Here is a 17954-nt window from a genome sequence, read left to right on the forward strand (position 1 = left end):
CCAACAGAGTGCACGCGAGGCTCAAACAACTCTACCCAATGCTCAGCAGGAAAGTACACTGAATAGGAGGATGTCAAGTTCCATATACATGGCACTGATGACATACGCAGCTCCCGTCTGGGAATATGCAGCTCCTACATGCCTACGCCGCCTGCAGATCATACAGAACAAAGTGCTATGCATTATTAGCAATGCTCCACACTACATACACACCATGGATCTTCACAATGAATACTGCCTTGAAATCCTCAAGGAAGTGTTCAAAAAACACGCCACATGACTAAACAGGAACTCAAGACACTCGAACAATCCTTTCATCCTTACTCTGGGAAACTATGATCACAACCATAGGTGGAAGCATAAGCTGTCAAAGTCACTACTAGCTAGAGCATAACCACCTATGGTAAGCTAACATACACCCACAAGTGAGAAACGTCGGCAAGCCCCTGCATATCAGTAACGTTGACTGGATATGCCAGCTGCTATTAAAGCTGATCAACAGGCTACAGCAGGGAAACTGACAAGCTCGCACACTGAGGCACAAACAAATTGCCAACATTACCCTACAATCTGATATATGACCTATAGCACACAAAATGATGATGAACGTAACTTTTACAGATATGCTGATGATGACCGAAAGATCAACACCAGCACCCAGTGGCAGCCGCCAAGTAACAGCACCACACAACGTCAAAGGTATCGACCTGCTTGATACCCATTAATAACAAAGTCTACCCTTACACGAGCTATCACAGGCAGAAAGGAAACCACTACTGCTCTTACAAACTGACCCAACTATCGCAGAGGATTTTTTCCCTTGGCTCTTGCCTTGAGACTTTTTTCCCTCTGCCCTTCAAACCACTCCCTTTTTTCAACTTTTGACCCAATCTATCTCCAGATGAGCACATATTAATGGTCAACCTTCACCAGATGTATACAAACATCACAGTACCCATGTCCTGTAGTGAAAACTAACCTTTTTGCATAGATGGCAGTAGACCTTTTAAGTTGGCCATCATGCCGGTTTGGGCATGCAGGTGTTCCACATCTTTTGAAGGAAAAAAAAACTTTTGGAAAAAAACTGTCCTAGCTTTCAGAACTATTTCCGTCCTCAGGGAGATGAGAGGGATAGCTGGGAAAGATTCAAAAGTAAGGACAGGTTGTTCAGATCCCAAGATTAGGGGGACACATATGTGGTCAAGACAATGAGATATCCTAACCTTATCTCATTCAGACTGAAAAGCAGAAATTTTCTCTTCCTGTTCCGCTATCTTCCTTTCTCTTCAGTACATCCTGCAAAACCAATGGAATAGTGTCATTTATTACTCAATTCCCAAAGCACTACAATCATCTCAATGGAATGAAACTACCACATCCATCAAATTGAACCCCACATCAAACAATTGTATGGTAATTCAGACAGTTTCACTCACAGCAAATAATGATTTGACAAAAATAAGTAAATTTAATTACCGAGAAATGGAAAAACACTTACAATGGCCCAGTCACAGGCTTACCAAAACAGCTAGCTCAGATGATACCTGAACAGGCCTACAGCTCTGTCATAACAAACAGTTTAAATTGAACACTGGCAATGAAACACATTAAGTAATTTTATACAAGGAAGAAAACTACTTAATAGGACCAGAAATACACATTTATGGTCATACACTAATGAAATAGTGCATGTTAAATTCCTTGGGCTCTATCTGGATAATGCACACTTGTAAATTATCTGAGAAGATCAGTTCAGTAGATGAAATTCTTTTATTTATTTTTCAGCCTCAGATTCAACCTATCAGGAAGTTACCATTAGATGGTATACATTAAAATAAGTAAAAAAGGAGATAAAAAATACTAGAAAACTAAGTTACAAAACTAAATCAAAACAACTTCTATACACAATTAAACAATAGAAGTCCATTCTGCCTGAGGCAGAAGAACAAATAGAAAACAACAAAGAACAAATAAAATATTTTCATTTACAAAATGGTCACTGTGTTCCTATAAGGCAGTATTTCCAAACTGTATTATTTCTGTATGTTTGCCCTTGGAAGTATCACTCATTGATGTTGATGTAAAGACAAGGATGTTGACTTAGTTTCCACATTTTCTCTTCTGGTTGTCAAATGAAGTATCTTCTGGGGCAATAATCAATAATTTTGCTGTAAATAGTAAAAATTAGTTTCACCTCAACTGTGAGTTCCACAGTGGTAATATGAGACATGAAAATAAATTTCATGCAGAGTTTGCCTCTTTATCTAGGGATCAAAATGGAATTATTTAATTTGGTGTGAAGAAATTACCATCCAACACAGAGTGAGAAAGTTGAAAAAAAGTTTTAAAAAATACCTCATCATCTACTCATCAAAATTATCCAGTTAACTAGATTTAATGATTTATCTTTATTGTTATCAAATTAGCAAGTATCAGTGACTGTACTGAAACTGAAATGATTGTATGGCATTGTTGGCCGGGATGTCACAGTCGGGTTCGGCCGCCAAGTGCATGTCTTATTTCAGTTAGCGCCACATTGGGCAACTTGCAGCTGATGACAAGGATGAAATGATGATGAGGACAACACAATACCCAGCCCCTGAGTGGAGAAAATCTCCAACCGTGCCAGGAATCGAACCCGGGCCCAGTGCATGGAAAGCAAGCACGTTATCACCCAGCTAAGCAGGCAGACAGCGACTATACTAAAGCTGCATAATAAGTAGTAGCTTATTGTAAACAGGGATCTCTTTTCTTTGAAATATACTAAAAATGAATTAACTGGAACCAGAAAAAGAGGGGTAATTACTAGCTAGTTAAGTCCCTGTACAGTTAATTGAGTCTGTGTGCTATGCAATAACCAGCTCCAGGTGAATTATTGTTTTTCCTCATCTTTATCCAGCTTCTTTTCTCTTTCAATATTATTGTCTTCAAGTTTCTTCCCTTTATTTGGCCCTTCTGTATATTCCTTCCATCTCCCAGCATTCTCTTTTTTCTTAGTAATGGCTTGCCATCTGAGCTCTCGGAATCCACACAGTAGCTTCTTTTTTCTATAAACATTCTTTTTATTTTCCTATACATAACTTACTTGACTTTACTCCTTTGGTCCCTTTGTGGGAATGGGGATCCAGGAGAACTCATCATTTGTATCTGCCTTTGACTGTTTTCCTCAATTCCAACCAGGTCTTGTCAACTCTCCCTTCTCCTTCCAGTGCCCTCTTGCATGTACCTCTGGACCTGTCTCTCTTCCTTATTCTCTGTGTATTCCATTTGGGTGCCTTCTTTCTGATTGCCCTGTGTGCACATCTATCTACATTTTCTCTCATTTATCTGTTCTTCTATATGTATCTGGTTGTTTTCTGCCAGAGTACCTCATTACTTATTTGTTTGGCCCCCAGATGTTCATGATGCAACTGGGGACACCTGTTTATGAGGTTCTGTAACTGTGATGTTATATTCTTGTCCAATTTCCAACTTTCACTAACATGTAGAAAGACAGTCTTCACATTTATGTTAAAATTGAATGTTTGTTTGTTGCATGTGATATTTCTCTTTCACCATATTGGATACAAATATCTGAAGGCAGCATTTGCTTTACTTATGCAATTCTTCACATCTGCTTCAGCTCTATTATCTTCTGTCGCCAAATTACTAAGGTGCAAGATTGGGTTGACAGTATCCACCTGTTGTTCCCCAACAAACAGAGGCTCTTCCATGTTTCCAGAATTTACTTTCATTTCCTTTGTTTCACCTATATTTATCTTGAGATCAAGACTCTCTACTTCTTTTTTCAGAGAGCTTCATTTAGCTTTCATATCTATTTTCCTTTGATCTAATTAAATCATGTCATTTGTGAAATCCAAATCTCCAGACATTCATGGATTGTCACTAGATTCATCTTCTCATGCCTGCGGTGACTCTTCTCATAACTGAGTCAATGATAAGCAGAAAATACACCCTTGCCAGACTCTGTTTGTTGTCTCTACTGATTCAAGAGATATCCCTTGAGTAGCACACAACATTTGTACATAGCCATCATACAGAACTGTGACGATGTTTAAGATTTCCTGCAGTACACCATATGTCTGCAACACTGCCACAGCACTTGATGTTTCACAGAATCAAAGGACTTTTCAAAATAATGAGTGCTAGGTATATTGTTGCTTGGAATTCTTTACCTTGCTCTTGATGATCCAAGAGTATTAATAAGATCAACACAACTGTGTTGTAAATTTACAAGTGAATCTTTAATCCTATTTAAGATAATTCTGGTGTGGTCATTACTGGGCACTGGCAGCAATTAATACCATACCATTTGTTACAATCCTATATGTTTCCTTTATCACCAACCCATTTTTCAGCTCATTTGGGGATTTATCTTCAAGCCAAATTTGCTTCAACAAGGAGTGGAGCATTTTAATCCTAATTTCTATATTGGCAATTAAGAGCTCCAGTGTTACATTGTCTAGGCCTGGAGCCTATGCATAGAATTTCATCCATTGTAGGACAATGCAGATTTATATTTTAATCCACAGTGATTTTACTTTGGGACATCTCTCACCTGTTTCTCTTGGTTGTCTTCACAATTTAACAGCTCCCTTAGATGGCCCTCCCATTTTTGTAGATGCACCTACTGGGTTTGCTATCATCCCATCCTTGCTCTTAACTGGTCCTTCACATCTAAAATTCTTCTCTGACAGCCACAGCTCCTTTATATTCTTCTGTCATTCTGCCTCTTCTGCTAACTGTGCCTGATCATCTGTCCATTTTCTTTTGTCTCTCCTTGTCCCTATCTTCACTCTTCTGTTTGCCTCAGTGTATTCTTCATGCACATCAGTTTTCTGCACTCTCATCTTACAAAGATTTTAGTTATTTTCTGCACTTACTTTCATTCTACATGTTATCAGTGATCCATTTTTCTTTTGATGTGTCTTAAATCCTAAGATGTTCTCTCCAACATCTAGATCATGGTCTCCAATTTGTTGTTAACCTACTTCAGTTCCTCCCTGCAAAAAGTTTTCTTCATAGATGGCCTGAAATGTGATTTTTAGTTAAAGGGCAAATGTTTCTTTGATCTGTTGGTCTTTTAATCTTCCCACATCTACTTTTTGTGGTATATGATTGAACTTGGATCAATTTAGCAGCATCTTCAACCTGAACTCTGCCAAAACTAGGCAGTGGTCACCTTCAACATCTGCTCCTGTTATTTTTCACATTTAACAGAGTGTGTCAAAACTTATGACTTACAGCTATATGATCTATTTGATTTGCAGTAATATGATCTGGCAAGACCAACATTACTTTGTAGCAGTTACTAGGTGGAAACAGTGTACCACCAATGGCTAGGTTCCATGTATCTGTCAGCAGTTCACCATTTAAATTTATGCTCCCTGTGTGGTGGAATTCATTATGTGTCAAAGACCTTGATTTTCTGAATTTGCTTTGGTGTTCAAGTCTTCCATTAATTTTTTTATATCTGTATGTTTAGTTTGTCTGCCTCCATAGTTGAGTGATCAGTATGACTCACATAAGGGACTCGGATTTGATTTCCAGCACCACCAGGAATTTTTCCTGGGTAGGACTGCTGGTACAAGCTGCACTTTGTCCCGTGAAGCCAATTGATGGCAGTTTCACCAGGAGATCAGTTTGCTGATTATGTGCCCCTCCATACTGCATCCAATGACACCACTGGCAAAAGATGACAGGACAGTCAGTCAGGCTCATTTGGACCATCTAGGGCCAGAGTGCGGAACCTTAATTTTTTAATGATTAGTTTCCCTAAGGACTCCTTTTAGCTCTATGTAAAGTGCATCTTTTATCTCTCTTTCAGCCTCTTAAGTAGATGGATAGTATTGAATTACAGTGATATTTCATAAATTTGTTTTCATGTTCACATGACTGGTTTCCATTCTAGTAAGCTCTTTTTGCAGTTTTTAGATAATAAGAGCCCTAAACCATTCATGTGCATTGTGTTCTTCACCTGTCTGCCCTGCATAAAGCAGCACTCTGCCCATTTGTGTCTTATCTATCCACATTCTGGCCATCTTATTTCACTTCACCCCAATATGTCCAGTCAGAAGTTCTCTATCTTTCTTTTGATGCATATCAATCTTTATGTCTCTCTCAATGTTCTTACATTCCAAAATCCAATATGGGTTTCCCTTTTGCTGTGGCTCACATATTCATCTTGCGTGCATTATGAGCCTATTAAGAAAGAGGAAAGACTCAAGGTACACAGATACTGGAGTCCCATTATTCAATGAAATACTATTGGAAGTAGCAAGAGGAGAAACACAGTGGTAATGACCAGGAGAAAGCCGTCAGATGTTGGCATAGAAAGTACTTATAATCTTTGGGTATGGTTTTGACTCCAGTCCCCCACCAGCAATGGAGGATGAAGCTTAGACAATGCCAGCCATTTGTGCTGACAAAATATCAGAAAAATCACAAACCAAATGACAGCTGCAGAATATGAGACAGAAGCCAGTAGGCAATACATCAACAAGTGGCCATGAAAGCCTCACTAATTTTAATTAAAAAAATCTTTATTTGGTATATTGTAATGTATTTTTATTGGTCCTGTTGCTATAAAAGCAGGTGAAAGTGATTTCTATGCATATATATTTTAAATATGTAGCCATACAGGTGCATGTGTGTTTGTATGTACGAATATGTAAGTGTAATCTGCAACTCTGAAGAAGGATTTATCCAAACAGTCATGTTTGCAACCCTATCGATGACTCAGCACCTCAACAGTTTGGTGAGTTATTACTTTTACTCCTTAAATTATTTATTTTCTACCAAGTAATTTATGAGTGAGTATAAACTTCATTTAATGAATAACTGTTTTTAATTTGTCCTCAAAAAATATATTTCTCACTATTGAATAATTTTCAAAAATTAAAATGTTTTGCCCAACCTTACATCTACAATGATTGTGTTGGAATCAATTTTCTTGAACTTCAATAAGTCTGAAGATGAGAGGAGAGGGATTAGCACATAACTGCTCTAGTAGTGGTGAAAATAATTATTTAACTTATCTTTCTTGTCAATGCCCATCATAGTTTCTTCTATCACTGGCACAGAAGTCTTGTGACATATTCTTCTGCTATGTGGAAGAAAGAGGTTTTAAGGTGTTTGCATCTGATACATTAAAGTCAATAACAAGATGTTGTTATCATTTGTATTCACTTTTAAACATTTTTATTCCACATTTGGAAATACTTTCAGTCAAATGACACATCATTCAGTGCTTCTAGCAACAACCATGTTCAGCTTGCAATTCGCAACTCGCAAGTTACTTGCTAAGAAGAACAAATATATTACATTACAAAAGGGTCTTAAACCTGACAAATTACTTGCATGTTAACAATTCTTACCAATGCTGTGTTGATAGTTAGTACTGAACAATTCTAATGTCAATAACTTTGAATGTAATTACAATTTTCAAATGAATCAGAAGTATAAAAAATAATTATATCACATTAATAACTTCTATGTTAAGCCCATCATTTGAACATAATTATTTCTTATATCTGAAAATTAATAAAATAATATTTCACTATCTGTTTGCTCAAAAGCTAAAGTTTATTTGACTTCAGAAAAATGTATGTGTATTTTGTGGTCTGATTGTCTTGTGTATCAGATGCTCTAAGTGAAACTTCCTGGCACATTAAAACTGTGTGCCCGACCGAGACTCGAACTCGGGACCTTTGCCTTTCGCGGGCAAGCGCTCTACCATCTGAGCTACCGAAGCATGACTCACGCCTGGTACTCACAGCTTTACTTCTGCCAGTACCTCGTCTCCTACCTTCCAAACTTTACAGAAGCTCTCCTGCGAACCTTGCAGAACTAGCACTCCTGAAAGAAAGGATATTGCAGAGACATGGCTTAACCACAGCCTGGGGGATGTTTCCAGAATGAGATTTTCACTCTGCAGCGGAGTGTGCACTGATATGAAACTTCCTGGCAGATTAAAACTGTGTGCCTGACCGAGACTCGAACTCGGGACCTTTGCCTTTCGCGGGCAAGCGCTCTACCATCTGAGCTACCAAAGCATGACTCATGCCCGGTTCTCACAGCTTTACTTCTGCCAGTACCTTGTCTCCTACCTTCCAAACTTTACAGAAGCTCTCCTGCGAACCTTGGTTCACAGCAGTACTGCAGCACTGACACACATCACTACAACTCACAACTTCATGCACCAAAGTTGACATCCCAGCCACAGCAGCTAAGATGTGTACCTCAATACATCTAGTGGTGGAATGTCGTACTGAGACTGGCTTGACCAGTACAATGAAATTCTTGAATATTTTGGATAGCACCTCATACAGGGAAGATCAGTTCATGTGCATACAGTGTAAATGTCAAAGGACTTGTACTACACCTCAGATTTGTGAGGAAGTAAATAGTATGAACAAGGTTTGAAGCGGTACGTAGCAGCCGAAAGCCATTATTATGAAAACAAAATAAGGTGAAATGAGTGCAAGTGGTACAGCAACATAAAAACTGGAGTGTACAGCAATGATCCAATGGGTTTTTTATGGATTAATTTAAGTTTGAAGCAGTAGTTGGAAGCCATTGTCGAATGTTTGCTCGTCGACTTCATGGAGAACATATGAAGTGCCATTGTGCGATGGCAATATTGAAGTGTCGGTCTCAGTGTGGGGATGTTTTGTGGGTGGTAAAGTTGGTGATTTAGTGAGAATGAATGGAACATTAAAGAAGGAAGGATATCTTGGTATACTGATCAACAATGCAGTTCCATCTGGCAAGAGAGTTATTAGTCATGGGTTTTTTCTGCAGGAGAACACTGATCTCAAACACATTTCTGAATTTTGCAGAGGGTATGTCAACAGAAAAGAGAAATGTGGAGAACTGAAGAATATGATCTGGCCAAGTCAGTCAACTGACTAAAATCCCATTAAACTCTTAGGGGAGGAACTTGACGGGGAGGTCAAAAAACTGCAGTCATCTAATGTTGAATATCTATGGAATAATTTAGAGACATGTTGGACTGAAATATCTGCAAAACACCACCAAATATTGTCTCCAGAATTCCAAGCTGTTCTGAGGGTAAAGGGTGGATACTTTGAAGAGGCTAAAGTCTAAACCATAATGCATTGCACGTAGAGACAACATTTATTTTGTTACTCTATTTAGTTTCTATGGAGTGTTTGTCCATTGAAATAATGTACATAGGTTCTTTTCATAGGTGTCAAAAACTTTTGACCAGTATTGTACGTGTTAACAAATTCCTTTTATTTTATCCCTCCCTAGGAGCCAACATTATGCAACACAGATGTGTCCTGTGGGCTGCTTTTCTCCAGGCTGCTGGTGATATGACAGCAGGAGATGCAGGATAAACAATATGCCCACAACGTAAGCACACCACATTTGTTGTGAACCACATTTCCTGTAGCCACCACAGTAACGTGTGACACTGGCTTTGCTGCTAGCTGCACAGTAGTTGCTACAATTAATGCTTTCATTGCAGGTGCCAGTTCTTCTACCACAGATCATATGCTCACCAATCTCATGGCAGCATTCTTCTGCCAGGTGGCTATAAAGAAAACCACACAGCCAGCCAGAGATATTTTGCATCAGGAGTCACCCCACACCAAGCAATTACCAGTCCCTCAATCAGAGCTGCCTTCACCCCAGCAGCCCTTCACATGGAGTCGATTTTGAGCCTTTGCTCCCTGTCTCATCCAAGTTCTTGACACTGCCTACCATCGTCTTCTCTCAAAGCTGCATGTCCGAGTCTTTACTCCACACCTTATTTTTGAGTTCTCCATACTACCACTGACACCTTCGCTGCAAGCCGCATCCAGAGTCTTCAACCTGCATCTCGTCTGAGTTCCCCACACTGGGCCCAGTTTTATCCACACTCACAGCCTGTCACTGCACAACTCCCTGTCACTACCAGGCCATTTGAGCAGTCACTGTATCCCACTGACAGAGCCCATTTGTCCACATCATCCACAGCAGCAATGCTACCTCCATCTGGCTACAAGCTCTGCTTTACCAGCACCCATCTCCTAGACCGTTGTCAAGCCCTACTGCTCTCCTGCTTCTCCTACATCAGTGACTATCAGTAGATTGGAAGTGAGTAGTGCGGAGTCAAATCAGAATGACTGTTTTGTTGTATTTCATTATTGAGAGTAAACAAAGTTCATTTATTCTTGTTAGCTGGAGTGTTAATTGGTGTGACTCTGTCAGTCATGACACAAAATTTATGATGAGGACAGGATTTCACGCTGCTAGTGACTGTTACACTTTTTCATACTTGCATGCCTGCCCAGTGTAGCCCCCCACCTCAGTACACTACTTAGGAGCGTCACAAGACTTTTTCTTCTCTCTCACCACTTACGTAACTCTCGTTTCAGTATGGCCCCACTGCCATCAACTGTATTGATATAGCTGCTGCTGCTACAGCACATGCCACAAAACAATGTACTTCTACAGAAGTTATCCTCCATGCTGCTCATCACCACGAGCAAAGCAATTGCCATTGTTCCCACCCAAGCTTGTCAGCACCCACAAGATGTCCCATCAGTGCATCAACAGCTGGTCAAGCCTGTCAATTCTCTGGCAAAATTCCACATGTCCATCACTTCCAGCTGAACCCATCACTTCCCCACCCGCATCCCACTGGGCTGTCAATTGCTTTTGTAGCCACCCCCCTGGATGCTCAGGTGTCACGTTGAGCTTCTGCAGAGGCACCTTCTCCTCTGATGCCACTGGCGAGTTCCAAGTGACCGGTTGCCATTGCCACCACCGCCACACTCCGCATGCCTGTCCCCTCACCATTTTTCCTGCATTGCTTCCTCCTGCCATATGCCTTGATCAAGCTGTCATTCCCATTTCCTGTTCTTTCCACTTTCATTTTCCTCCAGCATACATTAGTACACTCATGCAAGTATCAACATAAATGTCTGGCCTGCCCTTGATCTCATCACTGTTGCTGCCTTCCAATGGCTGGCTTACATTCCTTCATGATGATCTTGCCCAGGTCCCTGATCATGGAATCCCTTTCTTCTTGGTTGCATCAGTGCCAACTGTAATGTTACACAGGTGATACCACTGCAGGAGATACAGGATAAACAATATGACCACAATATAAGCACACCACATCTCCTGCACCACCATGGTAATATGTGGCACAAGCTTTGCCATTAGAGGTGCAAGACTTGCTGGAATTAGTGCTGCTGTCCTTCTTCCACAGATCAAATGCCAGCTTATCACCATGGCAGTATTCTGCTGCCAGGCTATAAAGGATGCTGCCCAGATGACCATAGCCATTTCACATTGGGAGTCACTCCAGACCAAGCACTGTTTGGAATCACCAGTCCCACAACTGGAGCTCTCTTCACCTCAGTGCAGTCCTTCACTTGGAGTCATGTCCAAGTCTTCACTTCACATTTTGTACAAGTTCTCCACACTGATTGCTGACTTCCGTACCCTGAGCCATGTCCCAGTCTTCACTCCATGCCTCTTTTGAGTTTTCCATACAGGCTGCTGACATTTTTGCTCTGAGCCATGTCTGCCGTCTTCACTCAGTGTCTCATCAGAGTTCTCCATACTGGACATAATGTCAGTCATACCTACAGCCCATCAGTACGTGACTTACATTCACTTCCAGATCACACCAGCCACATTCACGGCATGTCTGAAGGAGCCTATCGTTCCACATATCTGCAGCAGCCACACTACCTCTGAGCAGCTATGAGTTATGCCTCACCAGGATCACTCTCCTGAAGTGTCCTTGAGTCCTACCATTCTACCCCCAATACGGCCTCACTGACATCACCTTTGTCAGAATTCTCCCCGTGTTACAGCAGTCACTATGCGTGGATTGTAGTCAAGTAGCGGTAATTCAAGTCTGAATGACTGTTTTGTTGTATTCCATTACTGAGAGTAAATAAAGTTCATTTACTCTTGCTGCCTGGTGCATCTTAATTGGCATGGACCACTTGGCGACAGTACAAAATCTTTTTTTTTACAAATGCTTTCTATGCCAGTCTACACATTATAATCACTCTACTTCACCCGTCATCAGTTACTTTGTTGTCGAACTAGCAAAACTTATCGACTACTCTTAGTGTCTCATTTCATAATCTAATTCCCTTGGCATGATCAGATTTAATTCTGCTACATTCCATTACCTACATTTTATTTTTGTTGGTTTTCATCTTATAATATCGATTCAAGACACTATGTATATATAATAAAAATACAAAATGTAGACTAGCAATGGCAAGAAAACTATTTCTGAAGAAGAGAATTTTTTTTACATCATGTGTAACGATTAATGAGTTAGGAAGTCTTTTCTGGAGACATTTATGTGGACTGTAGCCTTAAGTGAAAATGTAACATGGACGATAAACTGTTCAGACAAGAACAAAATAGAAGCTTTTGAAATGTGATGCTACAGAAGAATTTTGAGGATTAGATGGGTAAATCATGTGACTAATGAAAAGGTACTGAAAAAAAATTGGGGAGAAAAGAAATTTGTGGCATAACTTGACTAAAAGAAATGATCATTTGACAGGGTACATTCTGAGATATCAAGGAATCACGCATTTAGTATTGGAGTGGCAGAGTGGGGGAGGGGGGGGGGGATTGTAGGGGAGACCAAGAGATGAATACAGAAGAAGGTTCCAAGAATGAAGGTTGCAGTAGTTATACAGAAATGAACAATATAGTAGCATGCAGAGCTGCATCAAACCAGTCTTCAGACTGAAGACCACAACAATAATATCCATTCCATTCATCTGCTCTTCCCTTACTTGCAGCCTTCCCCACTGGTAGTGCAGAAATTACTGGAACCAATAACAGCAGGAACAACAACAGCTTGATTGGCAACTTCTGGAACAACAGCAACAGCAATTGGTCATACTATAACAGCAAATAACATTGTTGTCTATCAGGAAAGAGATGGCTCCAACAGTCCTGTTATTTCTTTCATTCCTAGACAGTGTTGATGGATTAGAAATGTACTTACAGCACCTCAACCAACGTAAGCAGTGATCGGGTCGAAAACAATTGTTACATATTTGTGCTATACCAGAACAGTAGTATTGATAAAGTAACATATCCAAATAGTGTACAACATTTATTATTTAAGACCAAGGAATAACTAACTACTAGAAACCTAAAGAGTAGGCATATAACACTGAATGTATAATCATTGGGTTCAAATTAATGATTGAATATAATAGAGGGAAACATTCTACGTGGGAAAAATATATCTAAAAACACAGATGATGTGACTTACCGAACGAAAGTGCTGGCAGGTCGATAGACACACAAACAAACACAAACATACACACAAAATTCAAGCTTTCGCAACAAACTGTTGCCTCATCATGAAAGAGGGAAGGAGAGGGAAAGACGAAAGGATGTGGGTTTTAAGGGAGAGGGTAAGGAGTCATTCCAATCCCAGGAGCGGAAAGACTTACCTTAGGGGGAAAAAAGGAAAAAAGGACTGGTATACACTCACACACACACACATATCCATCCGGACATACACAGACACAAGCAGACATTTGTAAAGGCCAAGAGTTTGGGCAGAGATGTCAGTCAGGCGGAAGTAAAGAGGCAAAGATGTTGTTGAAAGACAGGTGAGGTATGAGTGGCGGCAAATTGAAATTAGCGGAGATTGAGGCCTGGCGGATAACGAGAAGAGAGGATATACTGAAGGGCAAGTTCCCATCTCCGGAGTTCTGACAGGTTGGTGTTAGTGGGAAGTATCCAGATAACCCGGACGTTGTAACACTGTGCCAAGATGTGCTGGCCGTGCACCAAGGCATGTTTAGCCACAGGGTGATCCTCATTACCAACAAACACTGTCTGCCTGTGTCCATTCATGCAAATGGACATCTCTGCCCAAACCCTTGGCCTTTACAAATGTCTGCTTGTGTCTGTGTATGTGCGGATGGATATGTGTGTGTGTGCGAGTGTATACCTGTCCTTTTTTCCTTTTTTCCCCCTAAGGTAAGTCTTTCCGCTCCTGGGATTGGAATGACTCCTTACCCTCTCCCGTAAAACCCACATCCTTTCGTCTTTCCATCTCCTTCCCTGTTTCCTGATGAGGTAACAGTTTGTTGCGAAAGCTTGAATTTTGTGTGTATGTTTGTGTTTGTTTGTGTGTCTATCTACCTGCCAGCACTTTCGTTCAGTAAGTCACATCATCTGTGTTTTGAGATATATGAATGTATAATCAAACACAAATGCTTCAAACACTGTGTGCTGTCACTACAATCATCACTGCAATGCCCGATCACTACATCACTTCCCTCCTAGTGTCAACAATATTTGATATTGAATCAAATGTGGTGTCATGCTCGTGTGATCACTTGCTTCATGGAGCCTGCTACAGTACTTTGTGAACTGCCATTCCTTGAGCATTGTTGTGGAGTAACATCTGCTGCTAAATCTGTGTGTTTATCGTTGGTTGATGGTTGTGGCTGGTTTTTAATGAGCTGGTTGCTGGTAGCTGATGCTGCAGTATTCCAAATGGGTGTGGTATCTGCTTTACCTGTGGCAGTGGGTGAGTTGCAAAATGTGGGCTACATGCTACAGGTGAACTATGGAGACTGTTGTGGGAATACCCACAATGTCGACCTTGAGTGTCTTTTTATCTTTGTTGAGGATTGTGCGCAGTCAATCATACTGAGATTGGAATGGTTTGTGTAATGTTTCCTGCTGAATAAAGACTTGCTCATAAATTGCTAGGTCTTTGATAATGAAAAGACAATAAATGAGTTGGCCCCACGATGCAACAGGGCAGAGTTGCTGGATTTGTGTCCACAGCTGGGAGACAAAGTTCAACACACCAACATAGTCATCAGGTGTATTCTTGAGGAATTTGCGTGTTAGTCATAGTGTTTGGCCATATACAGTGCAAGCCATATAAACCTTAACTATTTTAATGAGTCATAACATTTGGAGAAATAATGGGTTACATATGAAATTTCAGAAGATGATAATGCACAATTGGGAAAATATATATACACATACAAAGTCCTCACAGCAGATGTTGAAAGTGTCCTCCACCAGCATCAATGCACAACTGTACTTGTTTCACCATATTCCACAACATTCTGTGAAGTGTATCCTTGCCAATGTCACTTATTTCGTGTGTAACAGCCTCACAGAGTTCTGCAGTTGTCTGTGCTTTGTTATTGCACATTTGGCTTTTAAGTTACCCTCACAAGAACAAATCTGGGGGGTTAGTCAGGTGATCAGGCATAACAAATTTTTTGAGATTATTCAGTCATCAAAGAAACTGGTTACAAATTGCACGATGGAAGCATTGGATATGTGATACATTGCTCCATCTTGTAAGAAAAAACCTTCTGTAAGTTCAGTATCATCCAGCTGCTCCACAAATGTACTGAAGATTCCCATATAAACTGTAGTGTCTATGGTTATATCACAGAAAATGAGGCAAAAAATCCTCAAAGCTGGCAACATGCACCACAATCCAACCCTTTCATCAAGCAGTGGTGTTCTGTGAATGACATGAGGGTTTACACAAGCTCAGCTTTGTGTGTTGCTGTAACCTGGTAGATGGAACTGTACCTCATCTGTAAACTAAGTTATGGAGATTATGTCTATACATTGAATAAGAAAGCCCTGAAACCACTACAGTAATGCATTCTTTCGTCATGATTTGTTTGTAGCAATGATTGCATCTTGTGCACTCTGTATGGTCACAGTGCCGATTTCTTCACAGTTCTCTGACATATGCCATGTGAAACGCCTGTCTCCTGGCTCAATCAATGCATCTTATTTTTCCTTGGAGAGTTCTCCAAGCTCTTCAAACATTGTCAATAACTTCTACATTCAGTGATGGTCTATGCTAACAACTGTCACTGTTTAGTACACCAGCTGTCTCCAGTTTCCTTACAATCAATAAAATTGTTACCTTTGTAATACTCATCGGAGGTTCAAACGATGTATATAAAATTGAAACTGCAAATGCTACACGTTATCTTAAACAGTGTCTGAAGAACCTCACGCATACAAACGTGATAATCGTGAACACACCACATCGGCACGATCTGGATAACCAATCATGTGTAAATACAGAAATACAAAAAGCCAACTATCAGTTTGCCAAAATCTGTAGACGTTTTAAAAATGTTAAATGTGTTAATATAAATAATATAGGTCATAGATTCCATACACAACATGGACTACACTTAAACAGTATTGGGAAAGAATATCTGGCGAACATGATAATGAAGGAATTAAAACTACTTCAAAACACCTTCAACACAAAAACAACTGTTATACCACTATCAGTAATAGAACATTCCACAGTACAAGAAAAATCAACAAAGGCAGTCATCTCATCAGCAGTAGAACTGACATCAGCAGAACCTTCACCACCACCACCAACAATAAGAACAGGAGACACAGCAACAGTGGGACAGACAACAGCAAAGCCAACAACAGCAGTAACACGAGAAATGACAGTACCAATGGAGAAGCCACCAGCTAAACCACACCCCATCAGAAGGAGCCAGAGGACAAGAAAGTACATCACTCCAAAGGAGGATTTTTTATGGTTCAGCACCAAGAGGAGAAAAAAACTGGGACAAACCGGCGCAAAGCATCAGTCACTATCAACAAAATGCAAACGAAAGATACAGGCAAGGTAAGCTGTGCTCGTTTCTCAGTCTTTCATCAAAATATACAATCTGTCAGAAACAAAGTGCAGCAACTAGAAGTGGAACTACAAACTTTAAACAGTTCAGTCACATGCATTACTGAACATTGGTGTAGAGGAACTGAAATAACATTAATTAATTTAAAGTCATATATACTAGCATGTCATTATAGTAGAACCACCATTAGAGGTGGTGGATCATGTATATATGTTAAGCAAGGAATTGCCTATAAAATTAGAAATGATATTAATTCTGTAAGTGAGGAAAAACACATAGAAATATCAGCCATAGAGATAAGAAAGACAGATGAGGCACAAAGGTTAACTATAATATGTATTTACCGTTCACCCAGTGGTGATATAGATACTTTCACTGCAAAACTAATCCAGATTCTAGACATGGCTTCGAATCCTAAAGGGAAGGTTCTCATTTGTGGAGACTTAAAGATAAACACACAAAACCCAGATAGATTCTGTAACTTATTCTTGAATATATTGCGCTGTTATAAGTTATCACCATTAGTTAACAGAGCCACGAGGATAGTCAAAAACTCATCATCAACAACTGATCACATCATCACAGACATAGATAAAGAAAAATGTGAAATTATTGTAGATAAACTTGACCTTTCTCATCACTCCTGTCAAATCCTAAAATTAAACATAAATATAGACAATACAACTAAAACATACACATACAGAAGGGTTTTCTCCAAACCAAACAGATCAGAATTTTCCAAGCAAATAAACAGTATAACTTGGGAAGAAGTGTATGCTGAAACTAGTGTAAATAAGAAATTTTCTAAATTCATGTCACTATTTAAACTCAGATTTGATGAAGCATTCCCAAAGGTGCAAACTGCAGTACACTCACACAAAAGAAATACCTGGGTGACCAAAGGGATAAGGAAATCCTCTGCAACACTCAAACAACTGAACAGGTTAAAAAACTACCATAGTGATCCTGGTTTCCTAAACTACTACCACACATACAAAAGAATATACAGAAGAGTATTACGAGATGCAAAAAAAGCCCACAGTGACAGTATTATAGAAAAGGCAGAAAATGAAATTAAAGCAGCCTGGACTGTTACCAAACAGGAAACAAACAGTAATAAATTAAAAACAGTAAACATTCAAATTAAACATAATGGTGCTATTATACATAACCCAAATACACTAGTAAATACTGTAAAAACAGCCTGAACAAAAATTGAACTATATGGATAACTCAATGTTACTGTTACTGACTTCTACAGAAGAAGTAAGGATGGTT

This window comes from Schistocerca nitens, chromosome 9 (assembly GCF_023898315.1).
Source record: "Schistocerca nitens isolate TAMUIC-IGC-003100 chromosome 9, iqSchNite1.1, whole genome shotgun sequence".
NCBI lineage: Eukaryota > Metazoa > Arthropoda > Insecta > Orthoptera > Acrididae > Schistocerca > Schistocerca nitens.